Below are 11,671 nucleotides of genomic sequence, written 5' to 3' on the forward strand. Positions count from 1 at the left end.
GGTTATTTACGAAAGACAAATCCACGTTGCACTACAAATGCACTTGGAAGTGCAGTTACTGTAGATCTGAGGGGGACATGCAAGGAAAATAAAAAACAGCATTTTAGCTTGAACATGAATCAGCAGAGCTTCCCCTCATTTCAGAGCTTCCCCTCAGATCTATAGCGATTTACAGCAACTGCACTTCCAAGTGCACTTTCAGTGCACTTGTAGCGCTACCCCCTCAGGAGCCGCTGATTGTTTTGGGATCGGCGTATTAAGTTACCTCTATGTGATGTCTAGGGGTGAAGGTAGTGAGTAGAGCAGTAATTGAATGTCCAGTCCGCAGATGAAGTTTTCTGAATGCTTTATTTCTTGGTCCAACACGACCAACATCAACTTGAGGTAGACAGAAAAGGTTGATAAAATAAAGGAACGCTGCGGTATCAGGCCTTGGATAAGGAAAAGCAGTCCTGCTTCTCTACAACTGTAACGATATGTCGCCACTCTAGCCAGAGTGGATGAAGTGCCCCCGGACAGACCTCTGCCACAGGCCTGGCAGCCGAGATGTCACTTTAGATTGCTGGGAAAAACAAGTCTCTGCCACCGACTTGGCTCTGATTAAATTAGGATGCCAGATGAAACCTCTGCCACAGGCTCAATGCTGACAATGTGAACAGCAGAGCGAATCTTCCCAATAGATCACGTTATGGTCACCGGTTGACAGTGCAAGTGTACCTGTCAATGTCCAGTCACCAGATCCCTGATGGTTCGTTCAAGCCCTTTTGGATAACCTGCCTCTGGGTTTTCCTCAAGCCGATCCCCCACCGAACGGCATACAGCCTGGGATCTCCTCAGTAGAAGTGGGGACCCAGTAGGTCACTGGGGCCCCTTTGTGGCATCAGTTGCTCCAGGCCAGGAGGGTCCAGAGTCTGACCCCAGGCCAGGTAGGCCATAGTGGTGGGGCCCGCGATGTGCGCACACCCTAAAGGTGGGTGCTGCACCTGGAACCAGGAACCCGCGAAGAACCCAGAACAACGGCCTCCGCCACAGAAATACCCCCTCCTAGCATGCACAGCGAGGCTCAACTCCTCTCATTGGCTGCTGGGAAGAAGCGGCTCCGCCTGGATCCTTCTGGCGCCACCTGCCATCCAGAGATGAGACCATTATCTCTGGACGCACAGACTGACCCACAGGACAATCCAGGATTTGGCGACAGCCAAATTTAACAAAATCAAGAATGAGAGCAACTTATCTCTCTCATTCTCCCACTAACTTTAGCGTAGTGCCCTTTCTGAAAGTAAAGGGGGCACTACACACTTGTAGTGCAAAGTGGATTTGCCTTTAGTAAATAACCCCCAAAGTGTTGTAGATGTAGATTGCATAAAGGAGTATCTTGCATAGTTACATAGTTAGTCAGGTTGAAAAAAGACACAAGTCCATCCAGTACAACCAACTGGGCCCACCAGACGAAGCCGCAGCCCCGGGCCAACGTGGTCCCGGAGCTAGGATTCACAACACGCACCCCCGGCCAGGCGGGCCACGAGGCGCGAACGGATGGAACCCCGCACCAATGGCATCTGTCCCTTAAGGACCCCTCCCCAGCATGCATTGTAGGCTAACCACTCCCACTAATCGTTGCTGAGGGGGACACTCAATATACCATGACCCGCTGCTGCCACCCTTGGCCTGGGGTGGTATTAACACCCCCAGGAGATCAACGGTGGATCACTCCCAGCACATCCATGGCTGGAACAGAGGCTAAATTGCCTTTAACCACTTCCCGACCGCCGCATGTAGATATACGTCGGCAGAATGGCACGGACAGGCACATCAACGTGCCTGCCTAGACGTGGGTCGGGGGTCCGATCGGGACCCCCCCCCCCCCGCTACACGCGGCGGTCGGGTCCCCTCGGGGAGCGATCCGGGACGACGGCGCGGCTATTTGTTTATAGCCGCTCCGTCGCGATCGCTCCCCGGAGCTGAAGAACGGGGAGAGCCGTATGTAAACACGGCTTCCCCGTGCTTCACTATGGCGCTGCATCGATCGAGTGATCCCCTTTATAGGGGAGACTCAATCGATGACGTCATTCCTACAGCCACACCCCCCTACAGTTGTAAACACACACTAAGTGTACACTAAATCCTACAGCGCCACCTGTGGTTAACTCCCAAACTGCAACTGTCATTTTCACAATAAAGAATGCAATTTAAATGCTTTTTTTGCTGTGAAAATGACAATGGTCCCAAAAATGTGTCAAAATTGTCCGAAGTGTCCGCCATAATGTCGCAGTCACGAAAAAAAATTGCTGATCGCCGCCATTAGTAGTAAAAAAAAAAAAATTATAAAAATACAATAAGACTATCCCCTATTTTGTAAACGCTATAAATTTTGCGCAAACCAACCGATAAACGATTATTGCGATTTTTTTTTTTTACCAAAAATAGGTAGAAGAATACGTATCGGCCTAAACTGAGGGGAAAAAAAATGTTATATATGTTTTTGGGGGATATTTATTATAGCAAAAAGTAAAAAATATTGCATTTTTTTCAAAATTGTCGCTCTATTTTTGTTTATAGCGCAAAAAATAAAAACCGCAGAGGTGATCAAATACCACCAAAAGAAAGCTCTATTTGTGGGGAAAAAAGGACGCCAATTTTGTTTGGGAGCCACGTCGCACGACCGCGCAATTGTCTGTTAAAGCGACCCAGTCCTGAACTGTAAAAACTCCTTGGGTCTTTAGGCAGCATATTGGTCCGGGGCTTAAGTGGTTAATCACTCTGGTCTGAGCCAAATAACAGCTCAGACCCCCACTAAATTTTAAGCAGCGCCTGTTCATCATTAGCAGGGCGCTACATACATATATATATATATAAACTGCATATATTGCAATACACTTGATTTGATTGTTATTATTATTATTATTATACAGGATTTATATAGCGCCAACAGTTTGTGCAGCGCTAATTGTTTTATATATTTATATAGATCTTTTATATTATTATACACATAAGGATTGTTTCTATTTACTAGATCAGTGCAGACCACTGATTACTGTATAAATGACACTGGCAGGGAAGGGGTTAAACACTAGGGGGCGATCAAGAGGTTAAGTGTATCCTAGGGAGTGATTCTAACTGTGGGGGGGGGGGCTACCAGTGACATGACAGCAATGACCGCAATCACTGCTCCCGATCACTGGGAGCAGTAGATCTCTGTCCTGTCACTATGCAGAAATGGGAAATGCCTTGTTTACATAGGCATCTCTCCATTCTGCCTCTCCACACCGCAATCGCGGGCCACCGGTGAACATTGAGTTTGCGGAACCCGCAAGTAGGGCCGCCATCAGGAATTATGGGGCCCCTTACACAGCTCCAGGCATGGGCCCCCTGGAGCAGAGAACCGGGGGGGGGGGGGGGGGGTTTGCTGCCGCGAATTGAGAAGCGGGGGGGGGGGGAGAAAAAATAAAGAAAAAAATATATAAAAGAAGGGGACCTCTGGGCCCTTTAATAAAAAGAAAAAGATACATAAAAAATATATATTTATTTATTTTTTAAAAGGGGGCCCTGGGGACCTCTGGGCCCTTTACCACTTAAGGACCGCCTCCTGCACATATACGTCGGCATCGCCGCTGGAGACCCGGGATCGGTCCCCGGAGCTGAAGAACGGGGAGAGCCGTGTGTAAACACGGCTTCCCCGTTCTTCACTGTGGCGGCTGCATCGATCGTGTCATCCCTTTTATAGGGGGACACAATCGATGACGTCACACCTACAGCCACACCCCCCTACAGTTGTAAACACACTTCAGGGAACACATAACCCCATCAGCGCCCCCCTGTGGTTAACTCCCAAACTGCAATTGTCATTTTCACAATAAACAATGCATTTTAAATGCATTTTTTGCTGTGAAAATGACAATGGTCCCAAAAATGAGTCAAAATTGTCCGAAGTGTCCGCCATAATGTCGCAGTCACGGAAAAATCGCTGATCGCCGCCATTAGTATTAAAAAAAAAAAAAAATTATAAAAATGCAATAAAACTATCCCCTATTGCATGGGTGCTCAACCTGTGGCTCTCCAGCTGTTGCATAACTTTAAGTCCCATCATGCCTCTGCCTTTGGGAGTCATGCTTGTAACAGTCAGTAGCTTGCAATGCCTCATGGGAATTGTAGTTCTGAAACAGCTGGAGAGCCACAGGTTGAGCACCCATGCGCCTATTTTGTAAACGCTATAAATTTTGCGCAAACCAACCGATAAACGCTTATTGCGATTTTTTTTACCAAAAATAGGTAGAAGAATACGTATCGGCCTAAACTGAGGAAAAAAAAAATAGTTTTATATATTTTTGGGGGATATTTATTATAGTAAAAAATATTGCATTTTTTTCAAAATTGTTGCTCTATGTTTGTTTATAGCGCAAAAAATAAAAACCGCAGAGGTGATCAAATACCACCAAAAGAAAGCTCTATTTGTGGGGAAAAAAGGACGCCAATTTTGTTTGGGAGCCACGTCGCACGACCGCGCAATTGTCAGTTAAAGCAACGCAGTGCCGAATCGCAAAAAGGGGCCAGGTCCTTTACCTGCATTTTGGTCCGGGTCTTAAAGTGGTTGTAAACCCACTATTTGGACTTTTACCTACAGGTAAGCCTATAATAAGGCTTACCTGTAGGTAAGGAGAATATCTCCTAAACCTGCACGGTTTAGGAGATATTCCCCCCGCAATGCGGGCGGCGCATGCGCAGGGGGGAATCCACGGCTGAAGGACCGGCATCCGCCGGACCCTGCCGCTTTTAAATCTCCCGTGCGCACGCGCGGGAGTGACGTCATCGCCGCTCCAGCCAATCACAGCGCTGGAGCGGCGATACCCGGAAGACACGCCGGAGCAAGATGACATCCTGCTCGGCGTGGACCAGGTAAGTGGTACACACCTCGTTCCGAGGTAAGTATTTCATAATAGGCTAGTATGCGGTGCATACTAGCCTATTATGCCTTTTGCATTGCAGGTTTTGGGGAAAAAAAAAAAAGTTTATGCGGTTTACAACCGCTTTAAGTGATTAATAATTTTTTATTTTTTTTATAAAAAGAAATTACAAAAAAAGGGGGGTTGCCATCCGGGACCTCTGGGCCTTTAATAAAAGGAAAAAAAAAGAAACCTCTGGGCCCTTTAATAAAAAATGAATAAAATAAATAAAAATAAACATTTATAAAAAAAAAATGAAATAAAAAGAAAAAAAAAGAAATAAAATAATATAACAATTTTTTTTTTTTTTTTATAAAAAAAAGGGGGTTGCCATCCGGGGCCCTGGGGACCTCTGGGCTTTTATTAATAATAATAATAATAATAATATATATATATATATATATATATATATATATATATATATATATATATATAAAAATAAAAAACTTAATAAATAAAAAAAAAAAAAGATTTTTTATATAAAAAAAGGGGGGTTTTCATCCGGGGCCCTGGTGATCTCCGGGCCCTTGGGGACCTCCGGACCCCTAAAAAAAAAAAATTGGCCCTTTAATAAAAAATTAAATAAAATATATTAAAATATATATTTTTTTTCATAAAAGGTGTACTGCCTGTACCCCCCTGATGGCGGCCCTGCCCACAAGCACACTCCCGAGGCACGGCTCCGGCGACTCACCGCCCGCTAGGCATTAAATTCAAAGGGACATACAGGTATGCCCACTTGCCTGCCCGTGCCATTCTGCCGACCAAACAATAAATAAGTCACAACCCTATGTAGAGCAATAAAGGGCATAACTACCTGTTGGAATGGAAATTAGGCTTATTCTGGTGGCTATCAACTGAGAGAAGTGAAACTCTGATGGGAAATGAACCCGGAACCATTTACTCCCAGTGCTATCCATATGCATTTGGAAACGTTCCCATACATTTATGTTCAGAAACCCTGTTATTCAAGCTGACAGGTACTCTTTGAACGCCATTAAGAGCACCAGTAAATACAATGCGTTTCCATGGGGTAAGCTGAAATCTTCACTCGTCGTCTGTGGTTTGTCAGTAAAGCAACCAGATCCAGGACTGTGGATATTAGGATCAATTGTTACTTTTCTATGACACCTTGTTACTATGCTCTCAGCGCTGAACCATGTCAATGACAATATTGCAGTATTTACTGGTAAACATGACATTCTTAGGTGGCGACTGTGTAAATCCTTCACTCTATCCAAACAAGGAGCCATGTTTGTATATAACAGGCCCAACTACTGAGGAGTTCCTGGCAGGACCTACAGATGTGAATTTGTTTTCCTTACAGTGTTACTAAGCCCAGGACCCTGCGTTTACTATATCCGATCTCCCACAGTACACAGAACATGGAAATTAAATTATTTTAGTAAATATAAATAGCTAAATACCTTTTCTCTTCATCCGTAGTATATAGCAGTCTTGTGACTAAGGGCTCTTTCACACGGAGCGGACCGTTTCCGGGTCCGCTCTGTGTGTCCGCCGAAGCTCAGCGGGGATCCCCGCTCAGCTGTCGGCGGATAGGGCGGTCCCCGCACACAGTGCAGGGACCGCCCTGTCTCTGCTCCGCTGTCCCCTATGGGGAACCTGATGCAGACGGACCGTCTGTCCGTCTGCATCAGTTCCGCTCCGCCGAACGTAAGAAAAATAGGGTTTCTTCCGTTCGGAAAAGCGGATCCCGACAGACGCGGACGCTAGCGGATGCTCCATCCGCTAACGGACGCAATCCCATAGGGATGTATTACAAGTCCGTTAACGGACTTGTAAAAACGGACAGGCGGAGCGGACGTCTGAAAGGGGCCTTAAGGTTAAAGGGGTTGTGAAGGTACAATTTTTCCCCCCTAAATAGCTTCCTTTACTTTACCACTTGACCACTGGGCACGTAAACCCCCTTAATAACCAGACCAATTTTCAGCTTTCGGTGCTCTCACAATTTGAATGACAATTACTCAGTCATACAACACTGTACCCAAATGAAATTTTCGTCCTTTTTTTCACACAAATAGAGCTTTCTTTTGGTGGTATTTAATCACCGTTGGGTTTTTTATTTTTTGCGCTATAAGAGAAAAAAGACTGAAAATTCTGTAAAAAAAATGAATTTTTCTTTGTTTCTGTTATAAAATTTAGCAAATTTAGTATTTTTTCTTCATTCTTTTGCATAAATATGAAAGATGAAGTTACGCCGAGTAAATAGATACCCAACATGTCACCCTTCAAAATTGCACACGCTCGTGGAATGGCGCCAAACTTCGCTACTTAAAAATCCCCATAGGCGACGTTGCAGAGTAGTGTGGGGTATTGCAGAGTAGTGTGGGGTATTGCAGAGTATTGTGGGGTATTGCAGAGTATTGTGGGGTATTGCAGAGTATTGTGGGATATTGCAGAGTATTGTGGGGTATTGCAGAGTATTGTGGGGTATTGCAGAGTATTGTGGGGTATTGCAGAGTAGTGTGGGGTATTGCAGCGTAGTGTGGGGTATTGCAGAGTATTGCACAGTATAGGTGTGTAGTATTGCACAGTATGGGGCAGAGATGGCTGAGCAGGGATGGATGGCTGGCTGGATCTGTGACTGCATGTGTCACAGATCCAGCCCACAGCACTCGTGCTGCAACTGCTCTCTCCCCCCCTCTCCTCTCACACTGTACTGTTCGGTACAGAGAGGGGAGGGAGGAACCGGCGTCATCACATGACGCCGGTTTGTTTACAAGCGATCGCTCCGTCATTGGACGGAGCGATCACGTGGTAAACCGCCGCTATCAGCGGCGATTCACCGTCATGCGCCGGGTCCTCCGGATGCGGCGGTCACGCACATTCCCGTGTGCGCGCCCCAGAGGGCGCGCGGGAGCGCGATTCTGGAAGGACGTCCATGGACGTCCTCCCAGAGTTAAGCAACCGCCTTGTAGACGTATATCGTCTATAGGGCGGTTGTTAACTGGTTAAAGGGGTTCTAAAGATAAAAAAAAATCCCTAAATAGCTTCCTTTACCTTAGTGCAGTCCTCCTTCACTTACCTCATCCTTCCATTTTGCTTTTAAATGTCCTTATTTCTTCTGAGAAAGCCTCACTTCCTGTTCTTCTGTCTGTAACTCCACACAGTAATGCAAGGCTTTCTCCCTGGTGTGGAGTGTCATGCTCGCCCCCTCCCTTGGACTACATGAGAGTCAGGATGCTCTCTACGTTGCAGATAGAGAAAGGAGCTGTGTGTTAGTGGGTGTCCTGACTCTCCTGCTCGCCCCCTCAAGGAAGGGGGTGAGCACGACACTCCACACTAGGGAGAAAGCCTTGTATTACTATGTGGTGTTACAGACAGAAGAACAGGAAGTGAGGATTTCTCAGAAGAAATAAGGACATTTAAAGCAAAATCGAAGGATGAGGTAAGTGAAGGAGGACTGCACTAAGGTAAAGGAAGCTATTTAGGGATTTTTTTTTATCTTTAGAACCCCTTTAAAGTTTGTATGAGGTTTTTTAATTCCCCCCTGACTGTCCTATGAGGCTGCATGACCCCTGACCCTCCACTCAGAATCTGTATTTTCGTCAGTCAGCGCCCGCGGGCAGATCCTTCCAGACTGACAAAGGTCCAGCTGGGGGACAGAAGCGTTCCTGGGTGCGCAAGCCAAACAAGCCGGCTAACAGACTACTACCGCATTAAGTTTTTCCCCCGCCTGACTCATGGGTGGGGGGACAACTTTGCGGGTTTGCAGATCAGTGGACCTCCCTGCTCTCCGACCAGTGGGTCTACGAGGTGGTCACTTCTGGGTACAAGATAAGAGTTTCTTTCCTATCCGCCAAACAGATTTTTTCCCTCAAATCTTCCCCTTTCCCCGACTCCTTGGACTGCCTTAATGGGGGCAGTACAGGACTTACTGAGGTGCTGGGTGATTTTGCCTGTGCCACTACAAGAAAGGTTTTCAGGGATTCTACTATATTCTATTCTATTCTAATCTGTTTGTGGTCCTAAAGAAGGACGGAGTCCATCCAATCTTGGACCTCAAGGCCCTTAATGCCTTTGTAAGGGTTGGAAAGTTCCGGATGGAATCAATTCGTTTGGTGGTGACTGCGCTCTATCCGGGGGATTTTTTGGCGTCCTTGGACATCAAGAACGCATACTTGCATGTCTTCATCTGCACCAGGCAACAGAGGTTTCTGCGCTTTGCGATCGGAGAAGACCACTATCAATTTGTGGCTCTTCCCTTTGGCCTAGTGTCAGCACCAAGAGTGTTCACTAAGGTGCTCGCCCCGATTCTGGCTCTGCTGAGATAGCAAGGCATTGCTATCGTGGGCTACCTAGACGATCTTCTTCTGAGAGCAGCTTCTGTATCAGAATTAGAGGAGGACGTTTATATAGCCAGTCAGACCCTCCGGAAATATGGTTGGGTGCTGAACATTCAGAAGTCGGTGTTGGTACCTGTAACGGAACGTCCCACACTCCGCTTGAGTGCTTCCGTCATATACCGCTTCCTATCAGTCTGGATATAGATATTAGATATTTCAGCTGCTCACATGCACACAACGAGACAAGACTTGTTTGTCTGCTGAACATGGAGTGTTTAATAGAACCAAGAATACAACCTTATATACAGTTTAAAGAGGAGGTAACCAGAGCATAAATTAACATGAGCTAATTAACGAATCATTTACCCAGACTAGGCGACTCATAGATATGACCTTTCAGGGTAGACGTCACGTCTCCTCGCTCACCTGCTATACAATACACATTATCATAAGTGTAAACACAGGACATCTTCACACAATAGCAGGGTCAATTAGCACAGAGAAGAGACAGATGGCTGGAGGGGATGGCATTAGCATCTCTTTACACTGTATGTCCCAACAGTATGAATCAGTCACTCTAATTTGGCATATACAAGGTTCCCAGGCATACACCTCACAAGAACACTGTTCCCCCAAATGCCAGGGCCCATGATCGCAAGGCAAGAGGCTAGCATTCAGTCCCCTCCAAAAGGCTCTGTCCCAGGTGAGTCTGTCACAGTACCGACTCAGCGTCTGGAGTACCTTGGATTAATTCTGGACTCCTCGGTGGCGAAAGTCAAGATGTATTTGAAAATTTAGCTTGTCTTGCAAAAAGCTCTCGAACCAAGTTACTCTCGAACCAAGGTTTTACTGTATTTTTCATAGGCAACGTTTTAAAAGCCCCCTATAGGTAGGTCATCAGTTTAGTGTTACGAAGGAGGTCTGGTGCTAGAATTATTGATCTCATTCCGTTGTGTGCGGCGGATCGGATGACAGACAAATGGAAATGGACAGACAGTCATCTGCCTGCTCAGCAGGGATCAGCAGAGAAATTCTCTGCTGAGCAGGCGGATCCGCTGGACGGAGTCTGTCCCATCTGAAAGGGGCCTATAAGGTGCCCACGTATATCTTTTTTTTTTCTGAGCTCCAATCCTTAGCGCCTAGGAGCCCCCCAATCCTATACATGCGCAGTATGCAAATACAGAGGTGGAGAGAAAGTGTTGTGTTCTTATCCAAACTCAAGATAAAAAATACCGTGTTTCCCCAAAAATAAGCCCCAGTCTTTTATTTTGGCAACAAAAGACACAGTAGGACTTATTTTCGGGGTAGGTCTTACCATGTAATGTGCTGTCTTCTCTCCCCCTCTCTCTCCAGTGTGAACCAAGTTAAAATGCTTGTAAAATCTCATAATCCACTCTATTACAGTATTATATAATGTACAATGTGTGTGTTTATGTAATATAATTGTGCCAAATACCTTCGTTATAGCGCCGATCTGCACTTCTGTGACTCGCCGGAGCGCTCTTCCCCACAATTATATTACAGAAACACACACATTGTACATTATATACTACTGTAATAGAGTGGATTATAGGATTTTACAAGCATTTTAAACTAGGGCTTATTTTCAGGGTAGGGCTTATATTGCAGCTCTCCTGGAAAGTAACGCTAGGTCTTATTTTCGGGGTAGGGCTTACTTTCGGGGAAACACGGTACTTACCCCTCCTGTATTCATTTTCTTTTTTCAGGCTTTTCCCCTTTTTTTTGTACCTGGTGAATCTGCCAGCAACACATTTCTTATCCTAGAGTGACAACACTCAATGTACTGTATCTATAGAGGAGAATCGTTGTCACCCTAGGACAGGAATTGTGCCTCTCCTTATCTCCATAACACAGGCGGAGGTGTACTGTAGTTCACAGAGGTGAGGTAGGCAGGAAGACACGAGTGCTTGGGATCATACTGCTGAGTGCACAGGAGAGCCCTGGATTTCTGGCAGGATCAAGAGGTATTTTTTGCAATTAAATCAATATAACAAAATACTTTCTAGTGGTTTGTTTAACAGACTAAAAGGGAGCAAATAAGGAAGTTTGTTGTTGGGGTTTACATACACTTTCAGTTTACTGGTACTTATCGTTTCTACCATACATTACTTCCCTAACATTGGCCATTTATAGAATTTAAGAGAACTTCACTTCTGCTTAATCCTGGATTGCAAAATGAGCCCCGATTGTGATGATGTAGCATTAGAGGTCATAGAGGTGGGTGATGGGGGTTCTTACAAGAAAGGGCGAAACGCTACATTGGGAAATATTACTTTTCCAGCTAAAGCACGGGGTAGACAATCTTCGGTTCTCCGGTAATGCCATGCGGCATAGCAAGACACTGACAGCCACAGGCATGCCTTCCAAATGCAGAGGCATGATGGGATTTGTAGTTTCACCAAA

This window comes from Rana temporaria, chromosome 9, assembly GCF_905171775.1.
Source record: "Rana temporaria chromosome 9, aRanTem1.1, whole genome shotgun sequence".
Classification (NCBI taxonomy): Eukaryota; Metazoa; Chordata; class Amphibia; order Anura; family Ranidae; genus Rana; species Rana temporaria.